The following is a 26,911-nucleotide window of genomic DNA, read 5'->3' on the forward strand; positions in this document are numbered from 1 at the left end:
GCTAGAGGCTCCACAAGCCAAATCGGACGGTCCCTTTATATGGGGGCTATACGTAAAAGTGGACCGATATGGCCCATTTACAATATCATCCGACCTACATCGATAACAACTACTTGTGCCAAGTTTCAAGTCGATAGCTTGTTTCGTTCGGAAGTTAGCGTGATTTCAACAGACGGACGGACGGACGGACATGCTTAGATCGACTCAGAATTTCACCACGACCCAGAATGTATATACTTTATGGGGTCTTAAAACAATATTTCGATGTGATACAAACGGAATGACAAAGTTAATATACCCGCATCCTATGATGGAGGGTATAAAAAGTTAATTTTCTTTAGGTTTTTTGTTTGTTTTTTTCTTACAAACGGCTCATCCGCATTGCTACTGGCTGGATGTCGTGAGGGTACCAGATGTTTTACCTCCATTACAGACGTCTGTTTTCCCACAACGTCTTTCTTATGGGCTTTCAAGTGAAAGAGGGAGATGGAAAAGGGTATATTAGAACAACTGACAATATGACATTGTTTTCTGTTTCTGTTTTTTTTTTTGCACAACAAGTTCAATGTTAAGTTTAACGCGTTCATTTTCCTTAGTGTATGGCTGCAGTAAATATGAGACGAAGAAAAAATTGCTGCGACAGTATTTGCGGAATTGAACTTGAACTTGTTTCGATTATTACGAAATATTTGATGTTCATATATTGCACGTAGACAATAAATAGCAGAAGCAATTTTTTTTTTGAGAACTTCATTTATTTAATGGAATTATGAATTGGATTTTTACAATGGATTTGTGAAAACCATAGAATATATTTAGGGCAGATATCAATCCATATAGAAACAAATTAGTATGTCAAGGAATTACAATACTAGAAGACCTTGTTTTAAAAATTGGGTAAGTTCAGCTAATATTCTATTCCCTTTTTGGTGGGAATAGAGCAGCTCGGGGATTTGTATGGGAATTGATAGTTTTAGGAAGGTAAAAAAAATGAACACAATTTACACCCCTAGAGCCAGTGAGGTGCTCGTGCATGTGAAGTCAGGTCTGAGAGGTTCGTAGGACACGTTAGGCGAATGTCGACAATTTCCAGTATACATCTTTTATTGACATAAGAGGCATAGCACCGATCTTGTCTCTATGGAAGCTGTCTCTCATCAGTAATATGTGGTTAGTTTAGGTGGCATCCCGATATTTCAGACTGAGTGCTGCCCGATTCCATGTTTAGCTTAATGACAATATGTGGTGGTCTTGCCCCAGAACGAAAACAAGTCGAAATTATCGAAAATCGCTAAATCTGAACCGATTTAAACCAAATTTGGTAAACTGCGAGCTGGACTTTGCACACAAAAATAAAAGACAGACAGACAAACGGACAGACAGAAGGACATCGCTAAATCGACTCAGAATTCAATTCTAAGCCGATCGGTATACTAAAAGATGAGTCTATGACTATTCCTTCTCGGCGTTACGTTCAAATGCACAAACTTATTGTACCCTGTACCGCAGTAGTGGTGAAGGGTATAAAAACATGCGATCATTTGCTTGCAAGTGTTTCGTGCGTGACCAACTATTGTTGGATTTGGGTCATCTTTGACTCATGCAGTCGACTGCTCTTTACATTCGCCCTCATACGTGTATCAATCGTGGATGATTCATCACCTGTCATAATGTCATGGACGTGTTACGAAGCCAATGGACGCGAGCCTTTTTTTGCAAATTGTGTGGGATTCTCTGTAAACAATTTTTTTGACGGTCGAATGTTCATGCAATATTGAATGTATACGGTATCAATGGATTCCGGAACAACAACTGATTTTGGACGACCTTCACGAAATTCGTCTTGGAGTGAACTACGACCTCGGTTGAATTCTCCTACCGTCGATAAACACTGGTTCTTAAGGGGGTTTGTCGGCAACATTTTAATTAAGTTAATTAATGCACTTTTGTTGAGTTAATCCACGCCGAAAGTTGTAAAAAAAAAACAATCCCAAGAAAATGTTCAAAATAACTGATCGTGTGGTTTAAAGAAACGCCGACTACCTAGCCAGACAAACATTTCAGCCGTAGACCATAGATATTCCAACAGAACTCAGCACCATCGCACTCAGCACGCCTCAACTTAGAATGGTTTATATAGAAGTTTCCTCGCATCATTTCTACCGAATACCAAAATCTCCGGATATCAAACCATAAAAAAAATGTGTCGGTCATCTCACGCTGGCTGGCGCTTCCATGGGAATAGGCCATCTTCATCAGCGTGTGATGGCTTTGTTGGTCTTTTGAAGAGCATGATTCGATCCAAAAGTACCCGAAAAAAATCAAGTGATTCTGAAATTACCCCCTCACTTTTGTCACCGACCAGTGGATTGATAATTTGTGCTTTCTACAAACAAATCGGATGGGATAGCCAAACCCAACGAGCCCTAGCTGGCGCAACACCGATCTCGTCTTTAGAGGCAGTCGTTTATCATTATTGCTAACAGGTGATGGTCCTTTTCGCAGTACAATACTGCATTGATAGCTCTTTGAACAGCGTGTGTATGCTGCCGTAATTCCGTCATGACTATTGTCCCCGACCAGTTGATTGATTAGTGATTTGACATTTCTAAAGTAGAACCGCCTGGGATTCACAATATTCCTGCAACTATAGAAGTTTGGGTTTTTTTGAGTGACACCCGATAGAAAACCGCTGCATTGTTAACAACCCACAAGAGATTGGCACAATCGACGAAGCGACGAAAAGCAATGAATAGTCTCATTATTTTCCAACCGAGTGATAACAGCCAATTCTTTCTAGACAGAGTTACCGTTTAAAATTTCTAGGAAGTGGCGTTTAGAATTTCTAGGAAGTGGCGCAAAAAGTGTCACAAGCACGTTTGTCACAGTTGGTAGAATTCTACCCAAAATGTTGACACAATTTTCGATAGAAATACAATTTTGACAAAATTTTCTTTAGAAAATTAAATTTTGACAAAATTTTTTATAGGAATAAAATTTTGACAAAATTTTCTATAGAAATAAAATTTTGACAAAAATTTTGTATATAAATAAAATTTTGATAAAATTTTCTATAGAAATAAAATTTTGACATGATTTTCTATAGAAATAAAATTTTGACGAAATTTTCTATAGAAATAAAGTTTTGACAAAATTTTCTATAGAATTAAAATTTTAACAAAATTTTCTATAGAAATAAAATTTTGACAATATTTTCTATAGAAATAAAATTTTGACAAAATTTTCTATAGAAATAAAATTTTGACAAAATTTTCTATAGAAATAAAATTTTGACAAAATTTTCTATAGAAATAAATTTTTGGCAAAATTTTCTATAGAAATAAAATGTTGACAAAATTTTCTATAGAAATAAAATTTTGACAAAATTTCCTATAAAAATAAAATTTTGAAAAATTTTTCTATAGAAATAAAATTTTGACATTTTCTACGGAAATAAAATTTGTACAAAATTTTCTATCGAAATAAATTTTTGATAAAATTTTCTATAGCAATAAATTATGACATAATTTTCTATAGAAATAAAACAGTATGACAAAAAAAGTAAAAAGTATCACATTTGGTGGCATAACAAAAAGGTGGCATTAAAGTATCACCGCCTGAAAAAAATGGAAAATTTGCCACTAAAATGAAATAACTAACAGGTTGGCTGATAAGTTCCGGTTTGACACATAGATGGCGTCGCTAGTATTAAATGCATATTATTTTTATATAGTACCAACCTTCAAATGATTCGTGTCAACATTTGACGTCTGTAAGTCAATTAGTTTGTGAGACAGAGAGTCTTTTGTGAAGCAACTTTTGTTATTGTGAAAAAATAGAAAAAAAGGAATTTCGTGTTTTGATAAAATACTGTTTTCTGAAGGGAAAAAATACGGTGGAAGCAAAAACTTGGCTTGATACTGAGTTTCCGGACTCTGCCCCAGGAAAATCAACAATAATTGATTGGTATTCAAAATTCAAGCGTGGTGAAATGAGCACGGAGGGCGGTGAACGCTGTGGACGCCCGAAAGAGGAGGTTACCGACGAAAACATCAAAAAAAATCTACAAAATGATTTTGAATGGCCGTAAAATGAAGTTGATCGAAATAGCAGAGGCCTTAAAGATATCAAAGGAACGTGTTGGTCATATCATTCATCAATATTTGGATATGCGAAAGCTCTGTGCAAAATGGGTGCCGCGCGAGCTCACATTTGACCAAAAACAACAACGTGTTGATGATTCTGAGCGGTGTTTGCAGCTGTTAACTCGTAATACACCCGAGTTTTTCCGTCGATATGACAATGGATGAAACATGGCTCCATCAATACACTCATGAGTCCAATCGACAGTCGGCTGAGTGGACAGCGACCGGTGAACCGTCTCCGAAGCGTGGAAAGACTCAAAAGTCCGCAGGCAAAGTAATGGCCTCTGTTTTTTGGGATGCGCATGGAATAATTTTTATCGATTATCTTGAGAAGAGAAAAACCATCAACAGTGACTATTATATGGCGTTATTGGAGCGTTTGAAGGTCGAAATCGCGGCAAAACAGTCCCATATGAAGAAGAAAAAAGTGTTGTTCCACCAAGACAACGCACCGTGCCACAAGTCATTGAGAACGATGGCAAAAATTCATGAATTGGGCTTCGAATTGCTTCCCCACCCACCGTATTCTCCAGATCTGGCCCTCAGAGACTTTTTCTTGTTCTCAGACCTCAAAAGGATGCTCGCAGGGAAAAAATTTGGCAGCAATAAAGAGGTGATCGCCGAAACTGAGGCCTATTTTGAGGCAAAACCGAAGGTACTATCAAAATGGTATCAAAAAATTGGAAGGTCATTATAATCGTTGTATCGCTCTCTAAGGGAACTATGTTGAATAATAAAAACGAATTTTGACAAAAAAATGTGTTATTCTTTGTTAGACCGGGGACTTATCAGCCAACCTGTTATAACACTATTTCGGGATCTTGTTTTTGCTCTCAAGATTTTTTGGAACGAATTCCGCATGTTTACTAAAGGAGAACATGTTATCAAACTCAAGAACCTGAGGTCAACCATCTTCTAAGATAAGTGGGGATGGAGGTCTCCGAGATTTCAAAGTGTGCCGCTTTTAAGTACCGGAACAATCTTTCCAAAAATCTGCAAGTGCAAGAGCGCTGAAATATACACCGATTACATGCTTCAATATTTTAGCTAATTCTATGACTGGAAGGGGTTTCCCAAACCTTACCCCTCTTATCGGATGACGACCCGCTGGAATGCATATTTTCCGTACTTCTGTCAATATACTACACACAAAAAAATTTCACGAAAATTTTTCCAATTAAAATTTTAATTGAATTTTAAAAAATATTCAATTAAAAATTTAATTGATTCAACAAATTTTTTAATTGAAACAAAAATCAATCACAAAAATAATAGTATCAATTAATTTTTTAATTGGATCAATTAACTTTGACCTTCAATTAATTCATTTCTGTGATTGAAGACATTTCAATTAAAAATTAATTGGATCAATTAATTTCGTGATTGAATCAGAATTTTTTTTTGTGTGTATGATTCATACATAATCTTCACATGTACAGGACTGCTGGCACGAAGTGTTACCGAAGTCATATATTTGTAAACATACTTTTAATTAATTGAAGTAACAAAAATGTATATACCACGAGGCGATTTCATTTCTTGTTTGACAGATATAGCAGTGTCAACACTTCGTTTCACCTTGGGCCGTATTAAGTTCGATTTTAAGGAACCTCAAAATGTTTATATATTTTTCTAAAAATATTGATTAATGGTTAAATCCATTTTTCCAATTTGTGTATCCGTAAGTTCAACGATATAGGCCTTACAAATATTATCAGAATATCAGTTTTTGAAACTTTGCTTATATCATATAGTATCTTATATGTATGTGTGGCAACCCCATTCTAGATTTCTTATAAAACTTGTAAGTATAATTTTCACATATCTTCCAAAAATCATATTCATTTTCACTACGAATGCCTATGACAAAAAACTTTAGTTGCAAATTGCTGATAACATTATGATGATTTATTAGTTTTGAATTTTGTTTTGGCAAATATGCGAACATATCCAAACAGAATGATATAAAACAAAAATTCAATTTGTGATTTATGATACACTCGTTTGGGCTTTTAGTAATGTTAGATGTCGATTTATGACATTTAACCTAGTCCCTAGGGGGCGAGTGTGAGTAAAAGCGAAAATCGCCCAAAAAAAGAAATGATCCTCAAATAAATACATTTGTTCTCTATTTCGTGTTTTTATGCCACATGCTGAAATTCAATTTGAGTGTATTTGATTTTGGTGTCCATTTTCTTTTAACCATAACTCTTTGTTTGTTTGGTATATGATGCAGGGAAGGATTGGGGGAGTCAAATTGTGGAAAGTAGGAATTTTTTTGATAATCGGTTTAAGTTTTAAGTCACGTAAAAAATATTTTTTATCTTAAACATATACATATGTTGCCCAAATACCTCGAAACGTGGCTCATTTAGGGATACTTATATTTCATTTCAGGAGTTAATATCGTAGCTTTAAGGGGAAACTCATATTATTATATCCACCATCATAGGATGGGGGTACTGTTTACACTCACAAAAAAGTTTACTTTATCCAAAGATTTTGACCTTCCCTTAAAAATTTTGTTATTTATTCCGAGCCAAAGATGCTGTTTCTTTAAAATAAAGAAATTTTTTTAGAGATCTATTTGGCTTTAAATCTAGGATCACTAAAATTAATATTAGTATACAGATCTCATTTATCGAATTCTCATTCACATACAAACAAATACCAGTTTAAAAATTCAAATTACACCGAAAAAAAGTAAATTGTTTTATAGGAAGAATGAACTACCTCGCACGAAAATTGAACTAAATTTTACTCCACATTTTGAGATTTCCACAAAGCGTTGTTAAAACCAGAAAAATTTAATGCCCTTTTGTTCTTTTTAACTGCAGTTCACGAAATTACATCCTCTCATAGAAGAAACAAGTAAGGAAAGTCTAAAGTCGGGCGGGGCCGACTATATTATACCCTGCACCACTTTGTAGATCTAAATTTTCGATATCATATCACATCCGTCAAATGTGTTGGGGGCTATATATAAAGGTTTGTCCCAAATACATACATTTAAATATCACTCGATCTGGACAGAATGTGATAGACTTCTCAAGATTTAAGTCGGCTAATGCACTAGGGTGGAACACAATGTTAGTATAAAACAAGTAAGGAAAGTCTAAAGTCGGGCGGGGCCGACTATATTATACCCTGCACCACTTTGTAGATCTAAATTTTCGATACCATATCACATCCGTCAAATGTGTTGGGGGTCCCAAATACATACATTGAAATATCACTCGATCTGGACAGAATTTGATAGACAAAATCTATAGACTTAAAATTTAAGTCGGCTAATGCACTAGGGTGGAACACAATGTTAGTAAAAACAAGTATACACGGCCGCAAGTTCGGCCAGGCCGAATCTTATGTACCCACCACCATGGATTGCGTAAAAACTTCTACGAAAGACTGTCATCCACAATCGAATTACTTGGGTTGTGGTATCTTAAAACTTCTTAACATTGTTTTTTAAATTGTGATTTAGTCCATACATGGTATATATTAGACCAAAAAGTTATGTATAGTTAAGTCTACAAATAATTACGAATCGATATGGACTTTTTGTACGTAGAGAGCCAGAATTGAAATATGGGGGTCGCTTATATGTGATTGGGGATCGATTTATCTGAGGGCCATATATAACTATAGACCGATATGGACCTAGTTAGGCATGGTTGTTAACGACCATATACTAGCACAATGTACCAAATTTCAACTCACTCGGATGAAATTTGCTCCTCCAAGAGGTTCCAAAACCAAATCTCGGGATCGGTTTATATGGGGCTATGTACGATTATGGACTGATATGGACCACTTTTGGCATGGTTGTTAAATATCATATACTACCACCACGTACCAAATTTCAAGCAGATCGGATGAATTTTGCTTCTCCAAAAGGCACCGGAGGTCATATCTGGGAATCGGTTTATATGGGAGCTATATATAATTATGGACTGATATGAACCAATTCTTGCATGGTTGTTGGATACCATATACCAACATCACGTACCAAATTTCAACCGAATGGCAAGAATTTTGCTCTACCAAGGGGCTCTGGAGGTCAAATCTGGGGATCGGTTATGGGGTATGGGGCCTATATATAATTATGGACCGATATCGACCAATGTTTGCATGGGAGTTTGAGGCCATATATTAACACCACGTACCAAATTTCAACTGAATCAGATGAATTTTGGTCTTCCAAGAGGTTCCGGAGGTCAAATCTGGTGATCGGTTTATATGGGGGCTACACATATAATTATGGACCGATGTCGACCAATTTTTGCATGGTTGTTAGAGACCATATACTAACACCATGTACCAAATTTCAGCCGGATCGGATGAAATTTGCTTCTCTTAGAGGCCTCGCAAGCCAAATCGGGGGATCGGTTTATATGGGGGCTATATATAATTATGGACCGATGTGGACCAATTTTTGCATGGTTGTTAGAGACCATATACTGACACCATGTACCAAATTTCAGCCAGATCGGATGAAATTTGCTTCTCTTAGGGGCCTCGCAAGCCAAATCGGGGGATCGGTTTATATGGGGGCTATATATAATTATGGACCGATGTCGACCAATTTTTGCATGGTTGTTAGAGACCATATACTAACACCATGTACCAAATTTCAGCCGGATCGGATGAAATTTGCTTCTCTTAGAGGCCTCGCAAGCCAAATTTTGGGGTCCGTTTATATGGGGGCTATACGTAAAAGTGGACCGATATGGCCCATTTGCAATACCATCCGACCTACATCAATAACAACTACTTGTGCCAAGTTTCAAGTCGATAGCTTGTTTCGTTCGGAAGTTAGCGTGATTTCAACAGACGGACGGACGGACGGACGGACGGACATGCTCAGATCGACTCTTAATTTCACCACGACCCAGAATATATATACTTTATGGGGTCTTAGAGCAATATTTCGATGTGTTACAAACGGAATGACAAAGTTAATATACCCCCCATCCTATGGTGGTGGGTATAAAAATATGGGAAACATTTAAATCTGAAGCAATTTTAAGGAAACTTCGAAAAAGTTTATTTATGATTTATCGCTCGATATACATGTATTAGAAGTTTAGGAAAATTAGAGTCATTTTTACAACTTTTCGACTAAGCAGTGGCGATTTTACAAGGAAAATGTTGGTATTTTGACCATTTTTGTCGAAATCAGAAAAACATATATATGGGAGCTATATCTAAATCTAAACCGATTTCAACCAAATTTGGCACGCATAGCTACAATGCTAATTCTACTCCCTGTGCAAAATTTCAACTAAATCGGAGCAAAAAATTGGCCTCTGTGGTCATATGAGTGTAAATCGGGCGAAAGCTATATGTGTGAGCTATATCTAAATCTGAACCGATTTCAACCAAATTTGGCACGCATAGCTACAATACTAATCCTACTCCCTGTGCAAAATTTCAATTAAATCGGAGTTAAAAATTGGACTCTGTGGTCATATGAGGGTAAATCGGGCGAATGCTATATATGGGAGATATATCTAAATCTGAACCGATTTCAATCAAATTTGTCACGCATAGCTACAATGCTAATTCTACTCCCTGTGCAAAATTTCAACTAAATCGGAGCAAAAAATTGGCCTCTGTGGTCATATGAGTGTAAATCGGGCGAAAGCTATATGTTTGAGCTATATCTAAATCTGAACCGATTTCAACCAAATTTGGCACGCATAGCTACAATACTAATCCTACTCCCTGTGCAAAATTTCAATTAAATCGGAGTTAAAAATTGGACTCTGTGGTCATATGAGGGTAAATCGGGCGAATGCTATATATGGGAGATATATCTAAATCTGAACCGATTTCAATCAAATTTGTCACGCATAGCTACAATGCTAATTCTACTCCCTGTGCAAAATTTCAACTAAATCGGAGCAAAAAATTGGCCTCTGTGGTCATATGAGTGTAAATCGGCCGAAAGCTATATATTGGAGCTATATCTAAATCTGAACCGATTTCAACCAAATTTGGCACGCATAGCTACAATGCTAATTCTACTCCCTGTGCAAAATTTCAACTAAATCGGAGCAAAAAATTGGCCTCTGTGGTCATATGAGTGTAAATTGGGCGAAAGCTATATATGGGAGCTATATCTAAATCTGAACCGATTTCAACCAAATTTGGCACGCACAGCTACAATGCTAATTCTACTCCCTGTGCAAAATTTCAACAAAATCGGAGCAAAAAATTGGCCTCTGTGGCCATATGAGTGTAAATTGGGCGAAAGCTATATATGGGAGCTATATCTAAATCTGAACCGATTTCAACCAAATTTGGCACGCATAGCTACAATTCTAATTCTACTCCCTGTGCAAAATTTCAACTAAATCGGAGCAAAAAATTGGCCTCTGTGGTCATATGAGTGTAAATCGGGCGAAAGCTATATATTGGAGCTATATTTTAATCTGAACCGATTTCAATCAAATTTGGCACACATGACTATACTACCAATTGTACTCCTTGTGCAAAATTTCAAGCTAATCGGGATAAAAATCTGGCTTCTGGGTCCATATAAGTGCATATCGGGCGAAAGATATATATGGGAGCTATATCTAAATCTGAACCGATTTCAACCAAATTGGGCACGCATAGCTGCAATGCTAATTCTACTCCCTGTGCAAAATTTCAACCAATTTGGGGTAAAACTCTGGCTTCTGGGACCGTATTAGTCCATATCGGGCGAAAGATATATATGGGAGCTATATCTAAATCTGAACCGATTTCAATAAAATTTGGCACATTTGACTACAATACTAGTTGTACTCCTAGTGCGAAATTTCAACTAAATCGGGCTAAAACTCTGGCTTCTGGGGCCATATAAGTGCATATCGGGCGAAATATATATATGGGAGCTATATCTAAATCTGAACCGATTTCTTCCAAAATCAATAGGTATCTATTCTGAGCCAAAACACATACTTGTGCCAATTTTGAAGTCGATTAGTCTAAAACTGCGACCTAGACTTTGATTACAAAAATGTGTTCACGGACAGACGGACAGACGGACAGACGGACATGGCTATATCGACTCAGGAGCCCACCCTGAGCATTTTTGCCAAAGACACCATGTGTCTATCTCGTCTCCTTCTGGGTGTTGCAAACATATGCACTAACTTATAATACCCTGTTCCACAGTGTGGAGCAGGGTATAAATATGGGAAACGTTTAAATCTGAAGCAATTTTAAGGAAACTTCGAAAAAGTTTATTTATGATTTATCACTCGATATATATGTATTAGAAGTTTAGGAAAATTAGAGTAATTACAACTTTTCGACTAAGCAGTGGCGATTTTACAAGGAAAATGTTGGTATTTTGACCATTTTTGTCGAAATCAGAAAAACATATATATGGGAGCTATATCTAAATCTAAACCGATTTCAACCAAATTTGGCACGCACAGCTACAATGCTAATTCTACTCCCTGTGCAAAATTTCAACTAAATCGGAGCAAAAAATTGGCCTCTGTGGTCATATGAGTGTAAATCGGGCGAAAGTTATATATGGGAGCTATATCTAAATCTGAACCGATTTCAACCAAATTTGGCACGCATAGCTACAATGCTAATTCTGCTCCCTATGCAAAATTTCAACCAAATTGGGGTAAAACTCTGGCTTCTGGGACCGTATTAGTCCATATCGGGCGAAAGATATATATGGGAGCTATATCTAAATCTGAACCGATTTCAACCAAATTTGGCACGCATACCAACAATGCTAATTCTACTCCCTGTGCAAAATTTCAACTAAATCGGAGCAAAAAATTGGCCTCTGTGGTCATATGAGTGTAAATCGGGCGAAAGCTATATATTGGAGATATATCTAAATCTGAACCGATTTCAACCAAATTTAGCACGCATAGCAACAATGCTAATTCTACTCCCTGTGCAAAATTTCAACTAAATCGGAGCAAAAAATAGGCCTCTGTGGTCATATGAGTGTAAATCGGGCGAAAGCTATATATGGGAGCTATATCGAAATCTGAACCGATTTCAACCAAATTTGGCACGCATAGCTACAATGCTAATTCTACTCCCTGTGCAAAATTTCAATTAAATCGGACTAAAAGATTGGTCATTGTGGTCATATGAGTGTAAATCGGGCGTAAGATATATATGGGAGCTATATCTAAATCTGAACCGATTTCTATAAAATTTGGCACACTTGACTACACTACTAGTTGTACTTCTAGTGAAAAGTTTCAATCAAATTGGGGTAAAACTCTGGCTTCTGGGACAGTATTAGCCCATATCGGGCGAATGATATATATGGGAGCTATATCTAAATCTAAACCGATTTCAATAAAATTTGGCAAACTTGACTATAGTACTAATTGTTCTTCTTGTGCAAAATTTTAAGCAAATTAGGGTAAAACTCTGGCTTCTGGGGCCATATAAGTCCATATTGGGCGAAATATATATATATGGGAGCTATATCTAAATCTGAACCGATTTCTTCCAAAATCAATAGGGTTCTATTCTGAGCCAAAACACATACTTGTGCGAAATTTGAAGTCGATTGAACTAAAACTGCGACCTTTGATTACAAAAATGTGTTCACGGACAGACGGACAGACGGCCATGGCTATATCGACTCAGGAGCTCACCCTGAGCATGTTTGCCAAAGACACCATGTGTCTATCTCGTCTCCTTCTGGGTATTGCAAACATATTCACTAACTTATAATACCCTGTTTCACAGTGTGGCGCAGGGTATAATGCAAAGTAAAGGTGCAACTGTTACAAGAATTGAACAAAATTTTATTTTCCAGGGCGATTACTTTGAGAGGGAACAAAGTAGATTTGTCAAAACGACTAAAGAGTTTTAAAATTATAAACAAAGGCTTACTACGAGTATTTTGTGCCCACTGTAGTATAGGAGTACATGGGTCGATTTCGAAAAACTTTAGAATGTCTCTTCTCTAAATGTTTCATTCATTGATATATGTTAGAGCCGTTAGTATGTAAAGGCCTTTAAATGGCCTTATCTTCTTGGATGCGTATGATTTTAAATTCCATTCGCATAGTTTTTTTTTTTTTTTTGTAAGTATTTAAATTTTTGGAAGATTTATATTTTTTGTTTGATTTTTTTTTTTTTTGGTGTGTGCAGAAATTTGTTCAAATTTTTTCAAAGTCAAAGTTCTTGAGTCAAATGTATCATCGTCATCATCATTTATTATGATTTACTAGCGTCTGTAGAATTTTTGATGCTATTCCATTGGTAGACGCACTCCCTTCTTTGTTCTCTAATATAGGAGCAGGGGGAGGTCAAAACAGTAAAATATTTATGTTTATTGGTTATTGGTCCGATATCGGCATTTTTATGGGTGCCCAATTCTTATTGTTCTCGCTCTCACTCTCCCTCGCTCTTACTTTAGTTGTAAAGGATATTGATTCATTTGCATAATTTAGCCCTTTTTTGTTGGCCATAGCATTATTATGCAATCAAGAACATACGCTTCATTTCTGTCTAACATTCTGATTTTATATTTTTTGGGAATTCGTTGCGAAAAATCAACTTTGAGGATACTGGGAAAAGGAAAAAATATTCATGAGGACAAATGGTGGCATGAAGATGAAGGAAAGAAGTCATTGAATAAAATACTTTTTATGCATTTATTAAAATTTTACACAGCCTGCAAAGCTTATATGGCCCTTTATCCACAAACATTTGTGAATATATATGTATGTGCGTGTGTGTGTGTGTCTGTTTTTCCCATTTCCCATTCAATTGAAATACATGGCATAGCTACAGCAATAAACGCGCTTTATTTGCTATTCAAATCTATAATTGTCTATTTTTCGTTTTTGCGGATGAATGGATCCAGCTTTGGTCATTCATAAATTTTATGTTTGAATTTTATATTTAACCGGGGGACCGATGTTGCTGCTGCCATTGATGATGATGTCGATGATGCTAATACCGCTGACGATGAAAAACCAAGAGCTTCTCATGTCATGGCATTTGAAAAACCGTATATTAATGTCGGCATAGAGAATTACCATTGATGCTTCCGACTCTTGAAATTAGTTCGAAAATTCAATCCGTATGAATTTTGATTTGCTAATAAATTGAAAAATAAATCATAAGTGGAATATTGGAATTTAATTGAGTTGAATGAAATGACATGTGGTCGTTTTAGGTTGTGGAGGTGGATAAGGACCCTACAGGGGCTAATTAATATTTACAGTGTGGCTGATATGGTATTACAAAAAAATTTAGGTTGCTATCATTTTTAAGCCAATCATCTGACAGCTGATAGATTTATTCCAGTGACAGATCAAATGCATTCAAAAACAAGTATATACAGCAGTAAATTCGGCCGGGCCGAATTTTAAATACCCACCACCATGAATCAAATATGATAGTTTACTTTGAAAACTCTTCGTCGTAGTGGGTTACTTGATAGTATATAGAATTGTAGGGGGTTTGATGACAAATCTTCTCCCAAGCAAGTCAGTTCCCGAAGACAAACTTTAAAGATTCTACCTATGAAGACCAGATAAGATTCTGGATTTATGAGAACCAATTTTGTTTGAGTTTTAGAGAAAATATAAGCATATCGTGTATATGTTGAAATGCCTTGATGCCTTGATTTAAAATCTTAAATCTGTAGATTTTTCCGCATTTATTTAAATACGATGAGTAAAATCTGGAACTTTTACTTTCAGTTTGAAGCAATTTTCATGATCAGTGCGCCTGCTATACCCTGAAAGAAGTGTTTTCTTTTTTGAGAAACGTAATTTTAGACAAGCAAAGTTTCTTTTGACACAAATTTTGGAGACAATCGTTGAATAAACGAAAACACTTCATAAGAAAAAAGAAATTTCGTTTGTCTAAAATTTTATTATAGATTACTAATTTCCAGCAAATCGGATAAAAACTACGGATTCTACAAGCCCAAGAAATAAAGCCGGGAGATCGGTGTATATGGGGGCTATACCAAAACATGGACCGATAGGCACCATTTGCTACTCACATATTTGTGATCTTAAAATACCTCCAGATTTTCAATTTCAAACAAATCGGCCAGAAAATATAGTCTCTAGACACCCAAGAAGTAAAAATCGAGAGAACAGTCTATATGGGGGTTATACCACAAAAAATGGACCGATATACCTCAATTTCGGCACTCTTATTTGTGGTCTAAAAATACCTCTAGATTTCGAATTTCAGGCAAATCATGTAATAAATACAGTTTATTGTAGCTCAAGAATTTCAGGCAAAGCGGATATAGTTTCTAGAAGCCCTAAAAGCAAAATCAGGATATCGGCCTATATGGGGGCTATACCAAAACATGGACCGATGAGTACCATTTTCGGCACACCTTTTTATGGTCCTCAAATACCTCTATATTTTCAATTTCAGGCAAATTGGATAAAAACTACGGTTTTTATAGGCCCAAGACTCCAAACCGGGTGGTTGGTTTATATGGGGGCTATATCAAAACATGGACCGATGCGGACCATTTTCGACACACCTCTTTATGGTCCCAAAATACCTTTAGATTTTCAATTTCATACAAATCGGATAGAAAATACTGTTTCTAGACGCGTAAGAAGCAAAATCGGGAGATCGGTCTATATGGAGGCCATACAAAACATGGACCGATGCGGACCATTTTCGACACACCTCTTTATGGTCCCAAAATTCCTTTAGATTTTCAATTTCATACAAATCGGATAGAAAATACTGTTTCTAGACACGTAAGAAGCAAAATCGGGAGATCGGTCTATATGGAGGCCATACAAAACATGGACCGATATGGACCATTTTCGACACACCTCTTTATAGTCCCACAATACCTCTAGATTTTCAATTTCAGACAAATCGGATAGAAAATACTGTTTCTAGACGCCTAAGAAGCAAAATCGGGGCTATACTAAACCATGGACCGATACAAACCATTTTCGACACACCTTTTTATGGTCCTCAAATACCTCTATATTTTCAATTTCAGGCAAATCTGATAAAAACTACGGTTTTATACGCCCAAGACCCCAAATCGGGAGGTCGGTTTATATGGGGACTATATCAAAACATGGACCGATGCGGACCATTTTCGACACAACTCTTTATGGTCCCAAAATTCCTTTAGATTTTCAATTTCATACAAATCGGATAGAAAATACTGTTTCTAGACACGTAAGAAGCAAAATCGGGAGATCGGTCTATATGGAGGCCATACAAAACATGGACCGATATGGACCATTTTCGACACACCTCTTTATAGTCCCACAATACCTCTAGATTTTCAATTTCAGACAAATCGGATAGAAAATACTGTTTCTAGACGCCTAAGAAGCAAAATCGGGAGATCGGTCTATATGGGGGCTATACTAAACCATGGACCGATACAGACCATTTTCGACACACCTCTTTATGGTCCTAAAATACCTCTAGATTTCCAATTTCAGGCAAATCTGATAAAAACTACGGTTTTTATACGCCCAAGACCCCAAATCGGGAGGTCGGTTTATATGGGGACTATATCAAAACTTGGACCGATATAGCCCATCTTCGAACTTGACCTGCCGCAAACAAAAAACTAATCTGTGCCAAATTTCGGGACGATAGCGCCATTGTTGAAGACTGTAGCGTGATTACAACAGAAAGACATACGGACAGACGGACAGACGGACAGACGGACATTCGTATATCGTCTTAGAATTTCTCCCTGATCAAGAATATATATACTTTATATAGTCGGAAATCGATATTTCGATGTGTTACAAACGGAATGACAAACTTATTATACCCCCGTCACCATTCTATGGTGGTGGGTATAACAAGTGGGTAAAGCAGAAGACAGGCGTGACCGACTATATCATGTCTTAAACCACCCCTACTGAATTAGTAAGCATAAGCATTTCCACATCTCCATATTTAAGAACATTAACGGGGTACATGTTTATGGTTGATTTGGCTCCTACAGAGTTAGTATGCCACTAATATTGAGTCCATTATTAAACAAGTAAGTAAAGTAGAAAGTCGTGCGGGGCCGACTATATCATACCCTAAACCACCCTTACTGAATTAGTAATAATAAGCATTTGTGGGTAACATTGATATAGGTCTGGGAGATAAACCGCAGTTGCATATTTAAGAAAATTAAAGGGTACATGTTTATTGGTGGTTTGTCCCAATCTGACTATAGCTCATAGTCAGTGTTGCCAGGGAAAATGTTCGGTTTACCGTACAAGGACAAAAAAAGTTCCCTACTTTCCCATACATTCCCAAACAATTATCCCTACAATATTTTCGTTAAATTTAAAAAAATTTACAAAACAAAAATGGTTCTAAGTACTTTATTATCTTAAAACATGAAAATTCAACGTATATAACCTAGACAATAAATTTGTATTACCACGACGGTTGCCAAAGTTGGTAGAATTCTACCAAAAAAAGTATTTTTTGTTAAATCTCTATAGAAATAAAATTTTGGAAAAAGTTTCTATAAACAATTTTTTTTGAGAAAATTTTCTATAGAAATAAAATTTTGTTAATAAATTCTATAGAAATAAAATTTTGACAAAATTTTCTATGGAAATAAAATGTTGACAAAATTTTCTACAGGAATAAAGTTTTGACAAAAATTTCTATAGAAATATTTGTTTGGTAGATTTGTGGTAAACTTAAAATTTTGTTAGATTTTTTTTGGCACGAGTGGTAACTGTTGTTACCACACATTGTTAAAGATCAAGCCTTTCCGGCTTTTAACTTCCTCCTCTAGAGCCACCAAAATGTAAAAATATATTACAAATTGTGTTGAGTGAAAATGCCCCTACATTGTGGTCCTACGTTCTACAAGAGGCTAAATATTAGAAAAAACCTACATATAGGGAATTTCCCCTACTTCTAGCAAAACTGGCTGTAGTTGATATTGCACCTACAGGGTTAGTATGCCAGTAATATTGAGCCCATTATTAAAAAAGAGAAAATCGCTCAATTAGTGTGGGTAAGAAGTCCAAATTTGTAAAATTCCAGCAATATTCTTATGTATGAAAATTGTTTAAATCTAATGAAATCGTCTTTATGTCAAATAAGTACTTTATGTTAAAAAATGTTTAAAAATGTATGGTTTTAAGTAACGTCTTAATTGTCTTTAAAATTGCGGTTTCATTTTCGATATGGTTACAAATATTTTCAGCACCACTGTATATACTGTCGAGGAGAAATATGTTTGAAAACCCACTATCCCCGTCGAGTGTTCAAATGAATTTCTAAAGAGTAAAATATGACATACCGTCAGCATGTTCAAAGAATAAATCAAGCATATTTTCCCGCTTTACATAAATAAACATAGAGAAAACTGAAATTGAACAGCATTCGATTGGTGTTGGTGCGCTCAGTGGCATCAGTCAGTCATTCATTCGCAAAAAAAGAAAATTGAATTGAATGAAAAGTTAAAGTATGAGAATGTATACGAGCACAAACTCATATTGCAGAGGGTTTGTGTTTGTTATTGGGGGAAAATATGCTTTTTTTCGATAGAAGCCAAGAAGTATTTATACTTTTTAAATAGGTCAACAGTTTTTCTACTTCCTAAAGATCTGAAAGATTTTATATTTTGTATCTTCATATTATTGGATATGGTGACTTTTCAAGGTTTGGACTTTTATGTTTTTAGCTTTTTTTCTTGTTTTCGAAAAAGTTTTTTAGAAGATTATAAAGGGTGATACGGTCAAAATTTGGTCAATATAAACTTGACGTATTTCTTTCAATTTTGCATTTAAAAAACCTGAACACCCCTCATTTTGAAGGTGTGTGTGTAGAATGTTTCTCCTATTTTGATTTTGGAATTCACTCTTCAGTTGTCAAAATGCCGTTCAAGCAAGAAGAGCAGCGTATCAAAATTTTGCTCGCGCATCGCGAAAATCCGAGCAACTCGCACGCAAAGCTGGCAAAATCGCTAAAAGTTGCCAAATCAACCGTTACAAATGTAATTAATGTGTTTGGGGAACGTTTGTCGACAGCCAGGAAGTCTGGATCGGGGGGAAATCGAAAACCGGAAGCCGCTGAGACGACAAAGAGAGTTGCCGGTAGTTTCAAGCGAAACCCTAACCTCTCTCTCCGAGATGCCGCAAATAAGCTGGGTGTATCGTCTACAACCGTGCATCGAGCCAAAAAACGAGCCGGACTATCGACTTACAAGAAGGTAGTGACTCCAAATCGCGATGATAAACAAAATACGACGGCCAAAGCGCGATGCCGGAGGTTGTACACGACGATGCTGACGAAGTTTGACTGCGTGGTAATGGACGACGAAACCTACGTCAAAGCCGACTACAAGCAGCTTCCGGGACAGGAGTTTTATACCGCAAAAGGAAGGGGAAAGGTAGCAGATATTTTCAAGCACATAAAACTGTCAAAGTTCGCAAATAAATATCTGGTTTGGCAAGCCATCTGTACCTGTGGCTTGAAAAGCAGCATTTTCATAGCTTCCGGGACTGTCAACCAAGAAATTTACGATAAAGAGTGTTTGAATAAACGTCTGCTGCCTTTCCTGAAGAAACACGGTTGTTCCGTACTGTTTTGGCCGGATTTGGCATCTTGCCATTACGGTAAAAAGGCCATGGAGTGGTACGCCGCCAACAACGTGCAGGTGGTTCCCGAGGACAAGAACCCTCCCAACACGCCAGAGCTCCGCCCAATTGAGAAATACTGGGCTATTATCAAGCGGAACCTAAAGAAGACCAAAAAAACTGCTAAAGACGAGCAGCAGTTCAAGGCAAACTGGCTTTCTGCGGCGAAGAAGGTGGACAAGGTGGCTGTACAAAATCTGATGGCAGGTGTCAAGCGTGAAGCCCGGCAATTCGGATTTGGAAAAGCGAAAGCCTAATTGAATATTTTTCCTAAATTTTATACTAATTGAACTTGAAAAAGAAATTTAATTTGATTTTTTAAATAAACGATTTCACCGATTTACACGCGTTTTCCCTTGACCAAATTTTAACCGTATCACCCTTTATTGACTTCATTAAATTTGATTCTAGCCTTTGTGGCGGGTTACGTCCCCCTTGTGCTATGACGAGTAATCGAATTGGAAGAACAAAAGTGACTTAAATTCTTTTATATTACTAGACCACGCGTCTTCATTTTCAGGGAACGGTGATATGGATGGTTAGTGGTTAGGAGTTGTTTCTTTGACAATATTTCAGAGGGTAAGGTCAGAAGAATTGTGATATAGTGGGTCAGGAATTTTGAAATTGAAATAATTGAAAATTTTAAAAATCCTATTTGTGATTTTTTAAGAATTATATAAGAATTATATAAGAAAAATATGAGAAATTGGAATGTGACAAACGCTGAGAAAAAATAAAAACATTTTATTTTAAATATTACATTCATTACTTTTAGTTCATTGTTTTTTTTTTTTTTTTGGTGAATGAAGAATTTCGTAAATGGTGATTAAGATTTCAAAACAAACGAAATCGCAATATATCAACTTTTTATACCCACCACCATAGAATGGTGACGGGGGTATAATAAGTTTGTCATTCCGTTTGTAACACATCGAAATATTGATTTTCGACTATATAAAGTATATATATTCTTGATAAGGGAGAAATTCTAAGACGATATAAGCATGTCCGTCTGTACGTCTGTTGTAATCGCGCTACAGCCTTCAATAATGGCGGTTCCGTCTAGAAAGTGTATTTTCTATCTGATTTGCCTGAAATTGGAAATTTAGAGGTATTCTAGGACCATAAAACGGTGTGCCAAAAATGGGGTGTATCGGTCCATGTTTTGATATAGCCCCCATATAGAACGATCTCCCGATTTTACTTCTTGGGCTTCTAGAATCCGTAGTTTTAATCCAATTTACCTGAAATTTGAAATCTAGAGGTACTCTAGGACCCTAAAGACGTGTGCCGAAAATGGTGAGTATCGGTTCATGTTTGGGTCTAGCCCCCATATAGACCGATCTCCCGATTTTACTTCTTGGTCTTCTAGAATCCGTAATTTTTACCCAATTTGCCTCAAATCAGAAATCTAGAGGTATTCTAGGACCTTAAAGAGGTGTGCCGAAAATGGTGACTATCGGTCCATGTTTTGATATAGCCCCCATATAGACCGATCTCCAGATTTACTTCTTGGGCTTCTAGAATCCGTAGTTTTTATCCAATTTGCCTGAAGTTTTAAATCTAGGGCCATAAAGAGGCGTGCCGAATATATTGAGTATCGGTACAGTTTTTGATATAGCCCCCCCCTTATAAACCGGTCCTACGATTTGTGGTCTAGTTTCTAGAACTACAATTAAATGGTCTGAATACTGTGTGTTCCATGTATTGGTATAGCCCCCACTACACCGAACTCCCGATTTAACTCTTAGAGTTTCTACAAATTGTAGTTTTTATCCGATTTGCCACAAATTGAAAATATGAAGACAAATTTATTTCCATCATTCTATGATGATGGGTTTAAAAGATATCATGACGTCAAGACATCAAATCTGTTTTACTGCATCAATATTATTTTCTTTTTTCAATGTAGTGAATTTTTACACTTTACTCATACGACAAAAACCAAAGGTCTTTGGTTAGCTTAGATATAATGCCAAATCGTTATTTCAGGCTCAATTGGACTATACAGTCCATTGTGATACCACAGTTGGGGTTATCATTTCACCTGGATCGGATGAAATTTGTTCTTCCAAGAGGCTCCGGTGGTCAAATCTGGGGATCGGTTTATATGGGGGCTATATATATTTACGGAGCAATATGAACAAATTTGTGCATGCTTGCTAGAGGTTGTATACTAACATCACGTACCAAATTTAAACCAGATCGGATAAACTTTGCTCCGCCAAGAGCGTCCGCAAGACATATCTCGGGGGCCGTTTTATATGGGGGCTATACATAACAGTGGTCCGATATGGCCCATTTATACCATCCGACCTACATCAATAACAACTACTTGTGCCAAGTTTCAAGTCGATAGCTTGTTTCGTTCGGAAGTTGAAGTGCTTTCCATAAACGGACATCGCTAGATCGACTCAGAATTTTACCATGATCCAGAGGATTTATATTTTGTGGGGTCTGAGACCAATATTTCGATGTGTTACACAAGGAACGATAAAGTTAATATACCCAATACTATGGTTGAGGTTATAATAATAAACCGGATAACCCTTGTAAACAGTAGGGCTTGGGGAGTCCCCTCACTGGCACATAGAAATGAAGCACACCTTTTTCTTTTTCCTGTTTGGAACCCATGGGGAGTATCCTATTTCCACTGCACAAAAGGACTCTATGTTTCTTGTCAAATATATGAAAAAAAGAAATATTTAAAAGGTCTTAAACAACGTTCATAACAATATTTATTTTAAATGTCGGGCACGAGGAACATACTTTTCCAAACACATATATATTAATAGATATGGTATAAGTTTTTACTTAACAAGTAAGGAAAGTCTAAAGTCGGGCTGGGCCGACTATATTATACCCTGCACCACTTTGTAGATCTAAATTTTCGATACCATATCACATCCGTCAAATGTGTTGGGGGCTATATATAAAGGTTTGTCCCAAATACATACATTTAAATATCACTCGATTTGGACAGAATTTGATAGACTTTTACAAAATCTATAGACTCAAAAATATTTAAGTTGCCCAATGCACTAGGGTGGAACACAATTTTAGTAAAAAAATATGGCAAACATTTAAATCTGAAGCAATTTTAAGGAAACTTCGCAAAAGTTTATTTATGATTTATCGCTAGATATATATGTATTAGCAGTTTAGGAAAATTAGAGTCATTTTTACAACTTTTCGACTACGCAGTAGCGATTTTACAAGGAAAATGTTGGTATTTTGACCATTTTTGTCGAAATCAGAAACACATATATATGGGAGCTCTATCTAAATCTGAACCGATTTCAATCAAATTTGGCACACATGACTATATTACTAATTGTACTCCTAGTGCAAAATTTCAACCAAATTGGGCCAAAACTCTGGCTTCTGGGGCCATATAAGTCCATATCGGGCGAAAAATATATATGGAAGCTATATCTAAATCTGAACCGATTTCAACCAAATTTGGCACGCATAGCAACAATGCTAATTTTACTCCCTGTGCAAAATTTCAACTAAATCGGAGCAAAAAATTGGGCTCTGTGGTCATATGAGTGTAAATCGGGCGAAAGCTATATATGGGAGCTATATCTAAATCTGAACCGATTTCTACCAAATTTGGCACGCTTAGCTACAATGATAATTCTACACCCTGTGCAAAATTTCAACCAAATTGGGGTAAAACTCTGGCTTCTGGGACCGTATTAGTCCATATCGGGCGAAAGATATATATGGGAGCTATATCTAAATCTGAACCGATTTCAATAAAATATGGCACACTTGACTATAGTACTAATTGTTCTTCTTGTGCAAAATTTTAAGCAAATTAGGTTAAAACTCTGGCTTCTGGGGCCATATAAGTCCATATCGGGCGAAATATATATATGGGAGCTATATCTAAATCTGAACCGATTTCTTCCAAAATCAATAGGGATCTATTCTGAGCCAAAACACATATTTGTGCCAAGTTTGAAGTCGATTGGACTAAAACTGCGACCTAGACTTTGATTACAAAAATGTGTTCACGGACAGACGGACAGACGGCCATGGCTATATCGACTCAGTAGCCCACCCTGAGCATTTTTGCCAAAGACACCATGTGTCTATCTCGTCTCCTTCTGGGTGTTGCAAACATATGCACTAACTTATAATACCCTGTTCCACAGTGTGGAGCAGGGTATAAAAACATTTAAATCTGAACCAATTTTGAGGCAACTTTGCAAAAGTGTATTTATGATTTATCGGTTGATAGATATATATTAGAATTATGGGCAAATCGGAGTCATTTTTACAAGTTTTCGACTTAGCAGTGGCGATTTTATAGAGAAATTGTGGGTATTTTGGCCATTTTGCCCAAATCGGAAAAACGTATATATGGAAGCTATATCGAAATCTGAACCGATTTCAACCATATTTGACATGCATAGTTACAATGTTAATTTTACTCCCTGTGCAAAATATAACGTAAATCGGATTTCAACTTTGACCTCTGTGGTCATATGACGGAAAATCGGGCGAAAGATATATATGGGAGCTATATATAAATCTGAATCGATTTAAACCAAATTCAACAATCGTAGTTAGTATGTTAATTCTACTCCCTCTGCAAAATGTCACGTAAATCAGAGTACAACTTTGGCCTCTGTGGTCATATTAGTTCAAATCGGGCGAAAGATATATATGGAAGCTATATCTAAATCTAAACCGATTTCTATACAATTTACCACACTTGATTACACAACTAATTGTACTCCTAGTGCAAAATTTCAAGCAAGTTATGGTGAAACTCTGGCTTCTGGGGCCATATAAGTCCTTATCGGGCAAAAGATATATATGATAGCTATATTTAAATCTGAACCGATTTCTTCCAACATCAATAGGTTTCTATTCTGACCAAAACAGAAACTTGTGCCAAATTTGAAGTCGATTGGATTAAAATATCGATCTAGACTTTGATCACAAAAATGTGTTCACAGACAGACGGACATGCACAGAAAAAAATATTGTCGTGATATCAAAGATTTCATGTTTTTAAAATACGAATGCAAATTTTGCTTAGCATAGAAGGTACAGTTCTCTAATATACAGTTTTTTTACTTGTCCAAAAGTCGATAAACTTTTCAATGAAGTCGTATTGTCCTTATAATTAAGTGATTTCACTTAAAAATGGGTATCATAACATCAAAGATCAACTTGACTTTAATAATTCAGAAAAATTCTTTAAATTTAATGAAATTGTCTTTAAATTTGTTGTCTTTTTCATTTTGACTACAAAGCAAAAAATCATTCAAATATAGGACATGTTTTTCAACATTTTATTTTAAAGACGTTTTTTTACTTGAAACATAGCATAATTTCTACTGAAAGTCGAGTCTTAATTTGGAAAATAAAGTTGTCGTTAACTCGTTTTTAAAGGACTTTGATAGCATATGAAGAAAAAAAAGCTTTAAAAGTGAAAAATTAAAAAAAAAATTAGAACACAAAACCCAAATTTAAAAGAGAATTGTGACTTAAAATTATCCTCACTTGTATTCTCCACTTCTTTGGCTCGGAATCAATACCAAAATTTTTAAAGTAAAGACAAAATCCGGACATGCTTTTTTCAGTGTGGCTAGATCGACTCAGGGACTCACCCTAAGCATTATTACCAAAGACACCATGTATCTATCTCGTCTCCTTCTTGGTGTTGCCAATATATGCACTAACTTATAATACCCTGTTCCACAGTGTGGCGCAGGATAAACTACAGCAAATCAATCAAAATTTTAAAGGGCTATTTTTTTTTAATTCACTTAAAATTTTATTCTATTAAAATAAAATTTTCACAACATTTTCTATAGAAATAAAATTTTGACAAAATTTTCTATAGAAATAAAATTTTGACAAAATTTTCTATAGAAATAGAGTTTTGACAAAATTTTCTATAGAAATAAAATTTTAACAAATAAAAATTTTAGAAATAAAATTTTAACAAAATTTTCTACAGAAATAAAAAATTTACAAAATTTTCTATAGAAATAAAATGTTGGTAGATTATTTTTGGCTCGAGTGGCAACCATGATTATGAACCGATATGGACCAATTTTTGTGTGATTGGAGATCGGCTATATATAACTATAGACAGATATGGACCAATTTTGGTATGGTTGTTAGCGGCCATATACTTACACCACGTTCCAAATTTGAACCGGATTGGATGAATTTTGCTCCTTCAAGAGGCTCCGGAGATGAAATCTGGGGATCGGTTTATATGGGGGCTATATATAATTATGGACCGATGTGGACCAATTTTTGGATGGTTGTTAGATACCATATACTAACACCATGTACCAAACTTCCGCGAGATCGGATGAAATTTGCTTCTCTTAGAGGATCTGCAAGCTAAATTTGGAGATCCGTTTATATGGGCGCTATACGTAAAAGTAGACCGATATGGTCCATTTGCAATACCATCCGACCTACATCAATAACAACTAATTGTCGATAGCTTGTTTCGTTCGGAAGTTCAACAGGCGGACGGACATGCTCAGGTCGACTCGGAATTTCACCACGATCCAGAATATATATAGTTTATGGGGTCTTAGAGCAATATTTCGATGACAAAGTTAATATACCTCCATCCTATGGTGGAGGATATAATAAAGGAATCAGTTGAATTTTGAATAAACTAAATTTTAATTGAATATTTTTATACCCTGCTCCACACTGTGGAACAGGGTATTATAAGTTAGTGCATATGTTTGCAACACCCAGAAGGAGACGAGATAGACACATGGTGTCTTTGGCAAAAATGCTCAGGGTGGGCTCCTGAGTCGATATAGCGATGTCCGTCTGTCCGTGAACACATTTTTGTAATCAAAGTCTAGGTCGCAGTTTTAGTCCAATCGACTTCAAACTTGGCACAAGTATGTGTTTTGGCTCAGAATAGATCCCTATTGATTTTGGAAGAAACCGGTTCAGATTGTGACGAACCCCCTTACGGTTTCTACCTCTTTGAACTTGGCTATCTTCTTGTTCTCGGCCATGCTCAGTCTTGGGAGAGTTCTTGTTCAAGAGGAAGAGATTCGGATCGGTCATCATAAAAGAAAATTTTAAGATAGCTCTTTTATAAAAAAATAAATCGAATATAGATAGTTCTATTTTTATGCTTATAGA

This window comes from Haematobia irritans, chromosome 1 (assembly GCF_050003625.1).
Source record: "Haematobia irritans isolate KBUSLIRL chromosome 1, ASM5000362v1, whole genome shotgun sequence".
Taxonomy (NCBI): Eukaryota; Metazoa; Arthropoda; class Insecta; order Diptera; family Muscidae; genus Haematobia; species Haematobia irritans.